This window comes from Hemicordylus capensis, chromosome 8 (genome assembly GCF_027244095.1).
Source record: "Hemicordylus capensis ecotype Gifberg chromosome 8, rHemCap1.1.pri, whole genome shotgun sequence".
Classification (NCBI taxonomy): Eukaryota; Metazoa; Chordata; class Lepidosauria; order Squamata; family Cordylidae; genus Hemicordylus; species Hemicordylus capensis.
Window position 1 is genome coordinate 25,455,696 of NC_069664.1, and position 15,872 is coordinate 25,471,567.

Consider the following 15,872-nt stretch of genomic DNA (forward strand, 5'->3'; position numbering starts at 1 on the left):
ACATCAGCCAAGGGAGCAGTAGGAGGTGAGGCAGATGGCAGGGACGGACTCCACAAGGAGCTGTGAAGTGATTCGGGGTGGCAGGCAGGGGCAGTCTTATGTTTTTTAGGAGACATAATTTGCCTTCTCCAACACCGCCCCCAGCCACCTTTCCTACTGCTGCAATGAAGAGGATGGATATTCACTGTGGGGGCAGGGGGGTGAAGTCTGGCCTGTGCCCCCCAAGAAGTGGCACCCTATGTGACCACCTAGGTTCACTGAGTGGACGGTTCAGCCCTGACTCACAGAAATGAGGCAAAAAACCCTAGAAGCCTTGGGGAGGAAAACCTTTGCATCCCTATGTAGGAAGGGACCATAGCTCAATGGCAGTGAATGGGCAAGATGTGTAAAAGGTTCCAGGTTCAATCTGTGGTTTTCTGGTTTTAAAAAGGTCAGGAAGCAGGCGATGGGAAAGACCTCTGCCTGAGATCCTGTAGAGCTGCTGCCAGCTGGAATTGGGTTAAATGAATCAATGGTCTGACTCTGTATACAGCAGCTTCACATGCCCTCTTGCATTTTGGCAGCCTTAGGTGCAATCCTAGCAAGCACACTTACTAGGGATTAAGTCAGTCCAAATGAAATCAGTGGAATTTTATTCTGAATAAACAAGCAGACAATCCGGCTACATAGGATATATTGATAAATATGTATAACTCCTCACTGTGGAAGAAAAAATATCTCTCTAGTGTTATCAGTACTCTTTTTTGCTTCCCTCAAAATCCCATGGATATTTAGCATGGGCATGAAGATCCAAAGGAGCACATTAACCTTTGTTTCCCAGGAAAAGCTTCATGTAAGAGCAGATGTACTGTACATTGGTTGTAACAGTAACTAGTTGAGGCCCTATGATCCAACATACTTAACAGTTTTGGCCCATTTTGAATTCATTTCCCTTAGAATTAGCCACCCTATGCTTTGTTAGCTCTCTCCACTATGATGAAAAGGTGACCCCAGTTGGGTTTTTTGTTTTTGTCTTTTTGTATGCACTGATCATAAAACAAAAAGGAAATAAATAAATAACCCAACTATGCATTTTAAAAACATTCATCAAAACAATTACAACTGCATAATTGATCAAAGAGAGGGCCAGGTATATCCCTCCCTTCATTGCTTTATGTTCAAAGAACAAATTGTTGTTTTTGGAGGGGGAGGAAAGTACCATCCCAAAGGAATTTGCATGCCAGGTAAGAAATCTATCAAGTTCAATCTGTGACACTTCAATCATTTGCAGAGCAGTCGAAACAGAAGTTACTGAGAGCATTGTTTATATCCCTAAGGTTCTCAAAAAGGGAAAGACCCTGGTGAGGAGGAGGCATTTGCCGTTGCTAGTGCAACTTGTTGCAGTTGCAGTGCAACATGGTGCAACTTTCCCCAGTATAATGGTTGGGATCTATTAATTGGTTGTTCACCACATGGATTAACACTACAAAACTCATGATGTACTGTCACCGTCAGCAAAATAAGCATGTGTAGGGGACACTAAATTGCACACAAAGTGAAATTCAGCGTCTGTTTCAGAGTTCCTCCCCAAGGAAAACATCTGATAATTTTCAAGGGAAGTCAGATGAGTTTCTGTAACACAAGTTAAACATCTCAGCGGGGTGTTGCAACTTCCTTGGTTTGGCACCAAAATTTCACACAAAGTGAGAGTCAAAATGAATTCCAGCATTCCTCCCGGGACAAGTAGAACAAGTTCCTGCAAGACAAGTGAAATTTCCCAACATGATTCTGCATATCTTTCCTGAGGGGAATGTGCCCAGGTTCACTGAGAGTCACAATCTTGGCCCAGCTATTGGCTCTGAGTTTGACCCCACTTAAGCAGGATGTGCACTGGTTCCAGCCCTAAGCCCTGCCACCAGGCTCCAGAGCTGGAGTCCCTCAGGACAGCACCAAACCCCCTGAACAGCCTAAACCCCCTGAAGTGACCCCTTTGGACCCAAACCTCTGGAAGAGCTGTCTCCTAATCTTCCATCACCCTCCCTGATATCTGTGAGGCAAGATCAGCTGGAGAGGAGTGCCAGACTCCAGGCTGGAGGGCTGCCCCTTTAAGGCAGCTGCTCTCCAGGCAGGAAGGCGGAGCACAGCAGGAAGAGATTGAGCAGAGAGGTTTTTTAAACTCGCTTAACCTCTGGCTCTTGGACCCAGCCACCTAATGGCACAGTGGGGAAATAACTTGACTAGCAAGCCAGAGGTTGTCGGTTCAAATCCCCGCTGGTATGTTTCCCAGACTATGGGAAACACCTATACCAGGCAGCAGCAATATAGGAAAGTGCTGAAAGGCATCATCTCAATCTGCGCGGGAGGAGACAATGGTCAACTCCTCCTGTATTCTACCAAAGACAACCACAGGGCTCTGTGGGTGCCAGGAATCCGACACCGACTCGATGGCACACCTTTACCTCTGGCTCTTCGAGCAATGTGTTCTATGGAGCTGTCCATGGTGCTGTATCCTGACCAGCCTGTGTTCCTGCATTCCTTCATTACCTGCCTGTCCCTGTGGATTCTGACATTGAGGAGGCACTGTCTTCAGGGTTGTAGGGACAGTTGAGACAGGGTGTGAGGCAGCACTGGGGCCCCCACTGCCTTGTCACTGCCCAGCGGAGCACCTGCTGCCTCCCCTGCACCTCCCCACACTTTGCACTCTGCTGGCCATGATCCCAGAGCTGCCCCTGTCCCAGCAAGAACAGGAGGCCCCTTTAAGGCAGGTCTGTTCTCACTGGCACTCTACCAAGCTGGTGCACCTCACTGGCTAAGTGACAGGCTGTGCCACCTCAAAACAGGTAGGCACATCGAAGGTAAGTGGATGGTGGTAGCAGAGTGTCAGCTGGCCAGTCACTGGCTGTGAAGAAGAGGGTGGGGGGCAATCCTTAAAACATCCCCCAGGGCTGCCACCGACCTTGCTATGTGGCCCTGTCTGTCCTTGTGGACAGGACATTTATTTATCTATCATATTTCTATATCATCTGATATGGACCTCTCTAGGTGGTGTACAAAGTTAAGACATAAATGTAAGAACAATATAAAACAGTTAAAATCCACAAAACATAAAAACAATCTCAGTAAATAAAACATTAAAATACAAATTTCAGTTAAAAGCCTGGGAAAACAGGAACTTCTTGAGGGTCTTCCTAAAAGCAAGCAGAGAAGGAGATGCTCTTATGTCAACAGGGAGTATATTCCAGAGCCCCAGGGCAGCTACAGAGAAGGCCCGGTCCTAGGTCGCCAAATGATCCAGCAGCAACTGTATCCAGACCTTTCCAGATGATCAGGGTTCATGATAGAGAAGGCGCTCTCTTAAATACCCTGGACCCAAGCTGTTAAGGGCTTTATAGGTAATTGAGCTATATGAAGTGAGGGAGAACATTGAACACAGTTCTTGGCTCTTCAGGGACGAAAAACCTATACTTTCCAGTCCAATATTCTCTCCTGAAAAATGGCTAGCACTAAAGAGTCAGACCAAAATACCAGAGCTCCCAAATTCCGCTCACCTGCAATCATGTCGGGTTTTATTTTCCTCTCTAGAATCTTCCCACTGTTTCCTCTGCCATCTCTGGTGCATCTGCTCTCCAGCCTCTTTAAAATTCTCTGCATAATTGGCCAGGTTTCAGACCTGTATAGAAGCACAGGAACTGTACGGCTGTTGCTGAGTTCCACTTTTGTTCTTCAACTGATCTTATCAAGGCAGCAGATGTCGCCCAACTGCTTGAACATTACCATTCGCTTTGCAACAGTCACCTTCCTTCCTTCCTTCCATCACAGGCCATTCCAGCAACATAAACAAGCAAGCCTGCAAAACAACTGAAGGAGCATCCCCATTAAATGCACCTTGGCGATTTTGTCTTCAGTTCCCCAAAGGGAGAGTTATCTGGGAATGGCATCATGCAGAATTAAGAGTGGTCAGAGCATCAGAACTGCTTTGCTGGACCCAACCCTAACCCTAACCCTAACTGCCGGAGGGAGAGACAATGAGATAGATGCTTTCAGGCAGCAAACACTGCCTGAAAAAGACAGGGGAGCACTTGCTTGGGGCCTAGGCATGGGAAGTTCGTTTGGGGCTCTTCCGGAGCCCAAACCATGCCCCCTGTGGGCTTTGGTGGCCCTTTCCATTGGCAGCCTGAGTTCTTTGAACCTGTTTGTACAATGGTGATTTTGCCCTGTGCAGGTAATGAACTCCTTAGCTGCTTTTTAACGGAACTTCTCCCCGCCCAGCCGGCGGCTGCCTGAGTCATTAGTGCACATCCCTGGTTGGCAGCAACTCTCCGATCCACCTCCTGCCTCTCGCATGATCAATCTCCTTTCCTCCTACATTGATCTTTGGACTCACAAGACTTTAGATCGGGATCTCACCTGGCTCTTCTACACTGACTGGGTGCTTGTCTGATCCCATTCATGATTGTGAGAACCAGCCTATTCATTTATTCATGTTTCTATATAAACTGCTTTGAACACTTTGGTTGAAAAGTGGTATATGCATCTTTGTAGTAGTGGAGTGGGTTCACATGATCAGTGTGATCTCAGCTCCGTGGGAACCTAGAGATTCCCTTGGCTTGTGCACTCCCATAGAGTGATCATGGAAACCCAGAAATTTTAGTTGCCAGTTGTCAACCTGACATGAAGCTGTTATGATCAAGCTGAGATCAAATCTAAGACTGTGGATCTCTGCTTCATGTCAGCTTGATGTCTTGCCAAAAGGAGATCAGAGAACATTTCTGGGTTTCCACAATCGCTTTAGGGGAGCACGTGTGCTGCAAGATTCTCTAGATTCCCACAGAGTCAACACTGGATGTAATAGTAGATGCCCCCCATTCAGTCTTGTTCTATGGTGTGTCTTGCATTCATTTCTGCCTGCCTCCCAGTTTATCTAGGAGTGACTCTCAAATGAATTTCAGAATTGGCACATGTGCGGTTTCACTGCTGCTTTCAGTAGGCTTATCCCCCCGCCCGCCGCCTTCCATGTTATTGATGAGCATGAGTGCATATGCACATCGATCACATCAACATTCCTTTTTGTATGGTGCTTTAATCAATGTGCAAATGTGCTCATGTGCATCCATAACCTGTAAGGGGGAAAGAGAGATGCGAGCTGAAATTCACAGCCAACTGCACAAGTCTGAACATAGTCTAAAAATTGCTAATAGAAGAATGGCAGACAGCTAAAGCCAAAACGTTGCTCTGCAAACAAGATCAGGTAATTAGCACCCCCCCACCCCACCCAAAAAAATATGGAGAAGGAATTCAGATCAGAAGATTTTGGAAGCATCCCTAATTACATGGACGCTGTTTGTAGTATAAAGTTGTATGCTCTACTGCCATTGACAAACAGCTTCATTGGGTGACTTCAGGTTAGCCTAGCAAGCATGGCTGATCCAGTCATAACTGGGAAAAGGCCATTCTGAGGACTCCTGTGGGTTACAGTAGCTTGCAATGTGCTCTTCTTGGCTTCTAGACTAAGGGGGTTGATGTGCTGTTCTCCATTTTAAAAATAAATAAGTGAGTCCAGAGACGAAAGAGAATGTATGTTGCCAAGGGGATGAAAGATAACCTCTGACCAGGCCTACTGAACGTGGGAGGTTGGGAAGCAAGAGAGACATGAAACTCTGGTGTGAAACTACTGAAGATAGGAAGCTAGAACAGCTTGTTACTGCTGGTGGCAGCGATAGTGTAGGATTTACAGCCTTATCCTGCACACAGACACTCGGAAAGGCTACACGCTAGCCAATGATGCTTGCGGCACGCAACAGTGGTTTCCAACCTCCAAATGTTGCTGAACTACAAAACCCAGCATCCCCAGCAACCATTTATTAGTTTATTGTGGGCGGGGATGCTGGGAGTTCAGCAACATCTGGAGGAACCCTAGTTGGCAACCGCTGCTTTACAGCAACAGTTAGCATATTATAGTTCAGTAGTAGAGCATCTGCTTTGCATGCAGAAGGCCCCAAGTTCAATCTCTGGCAGCATTTCCTGGTAAGGCTATGGAAAGACTCCTGCCTGAAACCTTGGAGAGCTGCATCCAGTCAGAAGAGGCAACACTGAATTATATGGACAAATGGTCTGATGGGATAAGGCAGCTCGCTATGTTTGTAGACATTTATGGAGGGATCAGGGATAGCCAATGTCTAGTTTGAACGTAAGAAGCTGTCATGTACTGAGTTAGTCCATAAAACCCACCCGTGCTCGAGGAAGGCTACCTCCACGACCACCCAGCCAAGGGGATGGAGCAGATGCCCTCATGTATCAAGAAATTCCCTTCAGGGGATGGAGCCGCTCTGGGAAGAGCATCTAGGTCCCAAGTTCCCTCCCTGGCAGCATCTCCAAGATCGGGCTGAGAGAGATTCCTGCTTGTAACTTTGGAGAAGCCGCTGCCAGTCTGTGAAGACAATACTGAGCTAGATGGACCTTATAGTCTGACTCAGGGTATGGCAGCTTCCTATGTTCCTAAATTGTTGTTTGAGGAATGACAGAGAGAGCTGTGAATTGGTTGAAGGCTAATGGCACTTTGATGGTGCAGGATCTCTCTCTGGGGATCAGATGTGGGATCATGGACCTGCTGCCTTGTAGGAGTGCCTCCTGTGTACCTCCACTTAAGCGCTACTTGTATATTTGTAGCTACTGTATTTACCCCCAAACAAGAAGACCCCTTTTAAAAAAAACACGATGATTACATATTCATGAATTGGCCTTCTCTGTTGCTGCCCCTGGACTTTGGAATGTGTTTCCTGTTGAAATAAGAGCCTCCCCATCTCTGGCAATTTTTTAAAAGGCACCGAAGACATATTTATTCACCCAGGCTTTTAACTGATACAGTTTTGATTGTTTTTAATGTTGTTTTAGTATATTGTTGTTGTTGTTTTTTAAAAAAATGTTGTGTTTTAAATTTCTTGTTTTTGTTATTAAATAATGTTTTTATCTTGTTGTAAAACTGCCCAGAGACATAAGTTTTGGGCGGTATAAAAATATGTTAAATAAAAAATAAAAAAAAAATAAAAATAAATTTCTCACTGCTTGTGGACGTCTGCAACAATATGAATGTGTTCCTGTGAAACCCTTACCTTCTTTGAACCTCTCCAAGAAAGTCAGTTTGGTAAGGATTCCAAATTGTCCATGATCCAAGCTTCGGTACTTTCCTACAGTGGCAAGAAACACACACAAAAACATCCTTGATAGTTCCTTATCTTAAATAATAATAGGCTCGAACATATCTACTCAAATGATAATCCAAAGAGAATCATTCTCCATAATTGTTTCTCAACTTCGCATACAGCTGGAGGAATAATGGCTGCACGATTCCCATAAAAACCTGATCACAATCTATGAGTTGCAGAGCAAACCCTCGGAGATAATTGGTGCAGACTCAAAATGATAAACATGTCAAGATTATGATTTCTTTTCCTTAAAAAAATGAAATGAAGATGTGCTTGGAAAGGCCGTGCTTTGGGAGCACGAGTCATATTCCCATGATCCATCATCTAAATTGGTTTATAATTTGAATGTGTTCATATTTATAGGAGCTGTTCAGAGTCAGGCAAGCTGAAACAGCCTCAGATATCAAATGCATTGTTCCTTCCATCCCGGGATTGCCAGATATTTTACAAATAGGCATGGTAGGAACTTTTGCTTGCTGTAACTCGCATGGTACACGTGGGAAGGAGACTCTTGGATCATTCTTTCTGCAAGTAAGAATGAATTACTTGCTCTTCTACCAGTTGCAGGGGAGTAACAGCAGGAGAGAAGGCATGCCCTCAACTCCTGCCTGTGGCTTCCAGCGGCATCTGGTGGGCCCCTGGGCGAAACAGGATGCTGGACTAGATGGGCTTCCTTGGGCCTGATCCAGCAAGGCTGTTCTTATGTTCTTAAGTGGGATTGCCAATTTTTTAATGGTCCTTGATCCTATGCCTTTTAACAGTGGCTGGGCATGCAGAAACACAGCTAGTGAAGTTGTCCCCAGTCACATTTACCACCATGGCAACATGCTCTGCATACCAGACTTCTGAAAAAGGCTCAAGAAAAGAGCAGGTCCAGTTGGAAATTCCAAGCAGAGAGAGCATAGCTGAGCCTCTACTTACCACTGAATCACAGGAACACAAGAACAGCCCTGCTGGATCAGGCCCAAGGACTATCCAGTCCAGCATTCTGTTTTCCACACTGGCCTACCAGGTGCCTCTCTGGGAAGTTCACAAGCAGGAGATGAAGGCAATGCCCCCTCTCCCGTTGTTGCTCCCCTGCAACTAGTATTTGGAGTCATCCTGCCTCTGAGCCTGGGACCTTGCCCAGTGTCTCCTTATGGCAATTTGTGAGCACACACAGCTCTGCACCTGTGTGCCCATCTGGGCTTCCCCTGCACTTTACTGCTTGCCCAGCTCCAGAATGCCCTTCCTTCCCTTCATTTCTCTGCCAGGTCCCCCGAGGCCTGGGTGATGTTCCACTAGTATACCAAGAGCCAACCCTGCTGCCAAAGAACTTTCAAAAGATCCACAGGGAACCATCTCCAAAACAAATCTGCGCTAAATGTTGGAATACATGTTCACCAAAAACAATGGCACATACAAAGCATAGCCCTCAGTGGCCCAGGTGTGGGATACCTAAAGGACCACCTCCTTCCACACACACCTATCTATTTATTAAGAACTTCTTTAGAGGTTCTGCTGCAGGTTCTCCCACCATCTGAAGAATTATGGAAGATTACCTGAACCACGGCCCTTTTGACAGTGGTGCACAGCTAGCACTCTGGAACTCCTTCCCAAAGGAGCTTCATTCTTTTCCTTCACTGCTGGTCCTCCAGCAACAAACGAAGGTGATGCTGTTGTTACCAAAGGTATTTGGAACCTCCTGGGTATGAAAGGGATTTATCTCCCTTTGTTGTGAAGCTGAGCTCCTCCTCCTTTTGTTGGCTTTAACTTTTCTGCTTATCCGATTGTTTTCTTCTTCTAATTTGCTTCTTTTAGTGATTGTTTTTCTCTTCAATATTGTGAGTTGCTTGGAAGGATCTTTCGCACACTCATAATAAAGTTGCTAATTTAGGGATGAGAGATGTTCCCTGTTCCGTTCCTTTATTGTTTTTTCTAGTTCACTCTGCCCTGCATCCCACTTGTCCTGACCTTCAGTTTAACTAGGATAGTTTCTAAAATTAATCCTGGAATTGGTGCATGCGCAGTTTGCTGCAGATTTTAGTTCCTTCAGTCCATTTTTCCCTTTGTGTTTTTCCACTCCCTACTTTTACCCAATACCAGCCCAAAGTAATCTTGATCTGGCTACATGCACAGAAATCCCTAAAGTGAAATTTTTTGGGGGGTCTAAAGTGTTTTATCAGTGTGCATACATTAACATAAAGGAATTCGAGGTGGGTTGACACAAACGAACTGAAGCATGCAGAAATTTTCACATAGACTGTGCACAATATACAATTTAGGAATAAATGGAATAGAGGATTCTTAATGCATCTATTCCGTTTGGAAAACCAGGTAGGGATGTGCACGAATCGTGATTCACATTGCGATTCGAAATATACCCTGCACCTTTAAATCAGAAAAGTACAGAACTGCTCCTCCGTTGCTCACCGCCTCTTCCTGTATGGGTGGCATTCCCCCAGCTACCACCATGCCCCAGAGGCACTCTTCCCAGCTTCCCTCACCTGATGCTGGGCATGCTGGCTCTCACCTTTTGTAATCTACACTGCTCAGTGACTGTAATAAACAATTGTCTAGCATTTTTGCCCCCTTCAGCCCCCTCTCCATGAAAAATCAAATAAAGGAGGGGGCACTTTTCACAGCAGGCAAAAGTGTCTACAAAAGCATCCTATTTGTCCCCACCTCTGGTCTGATTGAGCTATGCTCCAAGCAGTACTCAAAATCACACCCAGTGGACAAAGCCACCTTGCAGTAATAAACTACCTCTCAAACTTCTTTTTGGAACTGGGTCACCTATCTAGATTTACTCTCTGAAGCCCACCCCCAACGTATCAGCAACCACCATCTGCTTGGAAGGTGACTGTATGGGAGATTGATTCTCGTGCACACCCTCCTGCTGTGTGTATAAGAACGCTTATCAAAGGGATATGAAAGAGCATTTGAACAGGCATCCAGGAAAAGTTCCAGTCCACGACAGAAATCCCAACCAAGTATAATTGGGATTTGGTGAGAGTGTTCATTGTGTTATTTTAGTCTCCCCCTCCTCCCCACACCCCCACCTGCAGCCTGTAGAAATTCCCCATGTGCGTTCCAGGTGGAAACCGAATTTGCTGAACCGTGAAAGGAAATAACGAGTCCTCTTGTCTGCGACTGTTCTTGTCACAGCTCTGATCCTTCCCTGGGGAGCTCTGGAGGATGAGCAAAGGGGTGCAGAAACAGGCAGAAATCCACCCTGCACAGCAGCCCTTCACCTCTCACACTCAGCATAAGGACCTCAGCCCCATGTCACGTGAAGGGAGGGGTATGTTTCTTGCCACTGCTAACAAGCACAGAGGGTTCTGGTGAATAGTTGCTGCTTTCCCACTATTCTGTATTGAGAGTCAAACTGTCTCCGTATGGAGAAGAACAATCGAGTTCGACAGCTGAGTAGGAGGAGCATCCAGGCAGGCTCCAAGCACCATGTGCTTTCCTGAGAAATGGTAGTATGCAAGCAAACATTCAGGTAGGAAGAGGGGGAAATGACTGTGTGCTAGCCTAGCCGTGATCTGTGTGTAGGGCAAGGCGGGGCAAGCTTTTCCTTCACCCGCAATAAACTGCTGGGTAAAATATGTGGGTTGGCTACCACTAACCTACCCAGATCACGGCTAGCAGATCATCACTTCCAAAAATATGTCCCTGAGGGTTGCATAGCCTTCAGGAACATATTTTTGGTGGGGGCCCCCCATTTTTTTGTTTAAAATTAAGGATAAGTGCTCCAGGCCACTGTCTCTGTGCGCACACACACACACACACACACACACACACACACACACACACTGCACTGCTTTTTGATGCCCCCCCCGACCCGGAATATTTAGACTGACTGTGAGTAAGGAGTGGTTTGTTGCTTTTTTGCCTTTTATTGATGTTTGTTCAAATATTGCTAGCATGAGTTGATAGCATTGCCCTTGTTTGTGGTACAAGTCCTGACTCAAGTTCTGTGATTCGCTAGGACACCATCTCTCCAAGTTTTAGCCTGGCACCAAAAACCACTAGCAGCAAGCTCCAATGTCTTGTAAAGTCCACCTTGAAATATAAAGAACATAAGAACAGCTCTGCTGGATCAGGCCCATGGCCTATCTTGTCCAGAATCCTGTTTCCCACAGTGGCCCACCAGATGCCCCCCAAGAAGCCCACAGGCAGGAAGTGAGGGCCCTCTCTGCTTCTATTGCGCCCCTGTGCTTGTCCAGAGCGGCATCATGGTTCCCAACCCCTGGCCATGTGTTCCTCTACAACACTCAACTCCCGTTTTCACTGGAGAGAAAGCAGGCATCCTTTTTTGTCCCAGACAGCTATGGTGAAGACAGAGCAGGGAGCAGTGTGTATGCCAACAGGCACACGAGCGCTGCCGAGATGAGGGGTCCTGCACGTCAAGTCAACAGAGAGGCTCCGGGAGTCTTGTTCTGGATTCCAGATTCTTTGGCGCCTCTGACAGAAGAGCTTTTTTGCTGGAGAATTACAGCAGAGGTTTTGTACTAGCTGAAATCAAGGCATGGAAACAAATTGACTGCCTGCTTGGGTCCTTTGAAAGGCGAGGTTTTCCAAGGTCAGAGAGACAGAGAAGTGGGAGGGGAGGCAGAGCATCAGTGCAACTGTGGCTACTCAACATTTCTGGAGTGCCAGCAGTCCAAGAGCAGCAGTTGCGCAACGCATTTATTAGAATCAACTAAGGGCAGCTTGCAAGAGAATAGGCAGCATCTATACCGTATGTGCAGAGATGGATTTAGGGGAGACCTCATGGGAGCACATTCATAGGCACATAGGAAGCTGCCATATAGTGAATAAGACCCTTGGTCCATCTAGCTCAGTATTGTCTACTGAGGGGATATCTTGGCATTTAATATATGGGGGGGGCACAAAGAAATGATTGCAGGAAAGGGGGGAACCCCAGGTTCTACCCCTGGGAGGAGAGCTGGTCTTGTGGTAGCAAGCATGAATTGTCTCCTCTGCTAAGCAGGGTCTGCCCTGGTTGCATTTGAATGGGAGACTTGATGTGTGAGCTTTGTAAGATATTCTCTTTCGGGGATGGGGCCACTCTGGGAAGAGCACCTGCCTACTTGCATACAGAAGGTTCCAAGTTCCCTCCCTGGCAGCATCTCCAAGATAGGGCTGAGAGAGACTCCTGCCTGCAACCTTGGAGAAGCCGCTGCCAGCCTGTGAAGACAATACTGAGCTAAACAGACCAATGGTCTGACTCAGTATATGGCAGTTTCCTATGTTCCTAATGGTTCTTCTGTGCACACCCCTATACACAACCAGTTCTCAGGAGCATGCACAGGGCTTGGAGCTGGCCGGATGCTGCTCCTCCTCAGCTTTTGGTGGTAAGAATGGGCTTAAGGTATTCCACTTCCACAAGTAGTAAGGCAGTTTTATAGAGGCAGTTTGTTAATCGGGATGGTCCTGAGGACTTAAAGCATAAATGTCCTTCCCGTTTATTTACAAATATGTGTCGAGAGAAGGACACGGGTTCACGGAAGCGGGCATGGTTTTGATCGACTCTTCTTCACAGCGCTTGATCATGCGAAGGGGTCCAGTACAGGAGAGATGGTACTGTGATTCATTCTAAGTCGACAAAACATCTTTCCAAGCAGGACTGATTTGATAGTGCTCTGCTAGTGAAGCCAAAGCACCACCACCTTGGGCAAAACATTTCAAGAGACCCGCACACCCCAATTACCTAGCACACATACACACGCGCGCACACCCCGACCTGATTCTTCTCAGCACAGCAACGGCCAAAACTGGTTAAAAGGCTGAGCAGACAGGAAGCTGACAGGCTCTCTACAGAGGGCCACGATTACTCCTGACAGGTTTATCAGCAGCCAGGCTTGCCTGCAATGAGATGTAAAACATGGGTTTCATTTCCAGAGCAGACGCTGCCGCTAAGAAGCGGTTAGACACTTGAGCAGACAGCTTTGGAGCCAGGGCCCTTTTGAAAGGCAGGGGCACCAGCCTCCATACACTGCAGAGACAGCCCCGGTGAGAACAGCCTCAGTATCTTGGCAGGGCTGGCTAAATCAAGTCAGGGAGACAGCTGTGAAGGCACCCAACCCTCACTCTGCCAATAAATCCACTTTATAAAAGGCAAAGTTCATTAACATACTATTAGAATTAAGTTCATCCAGAGATGCCCCCTCAGGCTTCAGTTGTCTGCTCTTTTCTAATTCCTCCTCTCCCCCTATTCAGCCTGCCAATGGTGTCCCTTTTATGGGGACCTGTGGGCTCAGACTATTTGGTCAGTCAGTTTGGCAGAGATTTGCACCTGCTACGGGCTCTGTGAAGCAAAGATGGAGCTGAGCAGATTTAATGCTCTGAGAGGCAGCAGCAAAGGAAGGGGGGCAAGAAAGCAGGGAAATTTCATAGCAAGCAGCAGAGACACTTTGACAGGGGCATGAAAATATTCAAATTCTGTGTTATTAATTAGGCTAGGAAGTGTTATATAATGTTGTAGTTTGTGTCATCTAACTCTATTGTTACTGTTTTCACAGTTTGGCACAGAAGCAATTTCTTGCCTCTATTGTTATACTATAGCTGTTAATTTCATAGTTTCTATGTTCTTTCAGCCTTATGTTGGTCAAAGACCAAAATAGAGATATTTACTGATGGATTTTATCACTGCAAAAGTACTGCAAGCTTTTGGGTAGCATGAAACAGGGTTGCATATGGACAACACAGGGAAGCCATCATAAACAGTGGATCCATTTGCACGTAATGGGAAACCAGAGTTGAAAGGGCCAGAGGTTGTATTTTTAGTATGTTTGAATGCATGCAACCATGGTTCAGACACAAAAGTGAACTGAGATTTCCCTCCTCAAACTCCAATTTGAATCTTTGGTTTGTAGTGGGATTGGAACTTTCAACGCTCCTACCTGAGGTTTCAAGGTGCCAGCGTTACATCCAAACACAGAAATGCAATCCCACTGAGATCTAACCGGAGTTGAGGGAGGAAGCTCCTCCCTCACTCTGGCTGTGATTGGCTGCCAGGGCTGCCCATTCAAGAAGGAAGACCATGCAGCCCGTTCTGCATGACTGTGGAGAGGGTCCTGCAGATTAAGTCCAAATGTGGAAGTAAGTAACTGCATGGTGGCAGGGGGGAGGGGGGGGAGGGAGGAATGCAGCTGATATCTCTGTGTCAAGTTCTCCCTCTGTAACATGCAGGAAAGTAACCTAGGTTGTAATCCCATGTGCATTTCCTTGCCTCATATCATTAGCTGCTGCCATTGGGGAAACACAATATATTTGCATATATTACAGAGAAAACATAATTACTCTCCTCTCCTCCACTCTACCTTCCGAAGGAAACCATACCTGGGCCATTTGCACTTTTGGGGAGCACACAGAAAGATGTAGTAATCATACAACATCATGTAACTGCTACATCCACATTTTGGAAACCTGGCATAATGAATAGGAAACAGGAATTTTAACTTTTAACTGATGACACAATTTTAAGAATTGTGTCATCTCACAGGCATCCCTGTCAACTATTTGCCTCTTCTGCACAAGCAACAGAGTTAAAAACTTTTGCAAAAGCTAATGTAATGAGATTTTTTTAAAAAACCACTCAGAAGTCAAGTCTCAAAGTGATTTCAAGCAAAACTTGAGTAAGACATGAGAGACAAAGCTTTCAACAATATCATAGACAAGGTATTTAGATAAGAATATAAAAACCTGTTTGTGCTTTACAACAATCATAACTGAAATAAAAACCTATACAGAAGTGGAAAGCTTATCCATCAGCAATAGCAATAAAGCATATATACAGCCTGTCCATGGCATGAGCTCTGCAAGTGAAACCCATTCTATAAATATTAAGTCAATATATTTGTATATTGACAGCAGGAGATGTCAGCAGAGTCCCCTGCTGATATGGGGGCAGAAAGTGTTTCATTTATCTACAGCAAAATATTGTAGAGCAGCATGAATGTAAGATAGAACATCTATCCTTTCATTACCACACATTTGTTACCACACTTAGCAAGTGAAAAAAACAAAACAAGCTTCCAAGTGAGAAAAGGACAAAGTGTGTTTGTGTGTGGGGGGGGGGGCGGGGGAGGATTGATATGGCCCACAAGGGTATTAGTATGCCTTATTCTAGTACACAAGTTAAAGCAGCTCAAGTCAAGTAAGTTTTCAAAACAGCAACCACAGTGGAAAATTCTTACATACCCATGAACATCTCACCAGTGGAGATAAGGGGTTGGTTCAGATGTTGCTTTTCCAGTAAAGATTCTGGAGTTGTTCCAACTTCCATTCCCAGCATGAATCAGCACAAGGAGGAAGGGTACAACAGAACTGAGCAGGGCAGGCCAAGCCCAGTCAATCAGGCAGGTCAAGTCAAGATCAGTAGCCATATATTATAAAGATCCAGCCTTAAAAAGCATCCAAACTGCATCTCCACCCACAAAAGTTCAGTGTTGCTTCAGCAAGAGCTTATTCAGACTGAGGCCTTAAATAGTTCTGAGCCATGACTCCTACACTAAGCCCCACCCTTGTTTCCAAGGAGCTGCTGAGGTTCAAAGAGGCAGGGACCTATTCTGTAGGTGTAGATTCCTATGGCAGGGGGTGTCTCTCTTGCAGAGGGTTGAAGCTCAAGGAAAGACTTGGAGAACAAGGGCAAAGGTGAAGCCTCTGGATGTCTTAGGCAGCAACTCCAAGTGTTCTGGGGTC

At 46.0% G+C, this 15,872-nt stretch overlaps 1 long non-coding RNA gene across 1 annotated transcript; it reads right to left on the bottom strand.

Annotated features, from left to right (window-relative positions):
• Nucleotides 1-615: 615 nt before the first annotated feature.
• Nucleotides 616-15,606, bottom strand: LOC128333666 (uncharacterized). The gene is made up of 4 exons (XR_008311012.1): nucleotides 15,372-15,606; nucleotides 12,913-13,034; nucleotides 7,089-7,163; nucleotides 616-1,735 (listed from the first exon to the last, which is right to left on the bottom strand). It is a non-coding gene; the product is annotated as an uncharacterized LOC128333666 (long non-coding RNA).
• Between the last annotated feature and the right edge of the window lie 266 nt (nucleotides 15,607-15,872).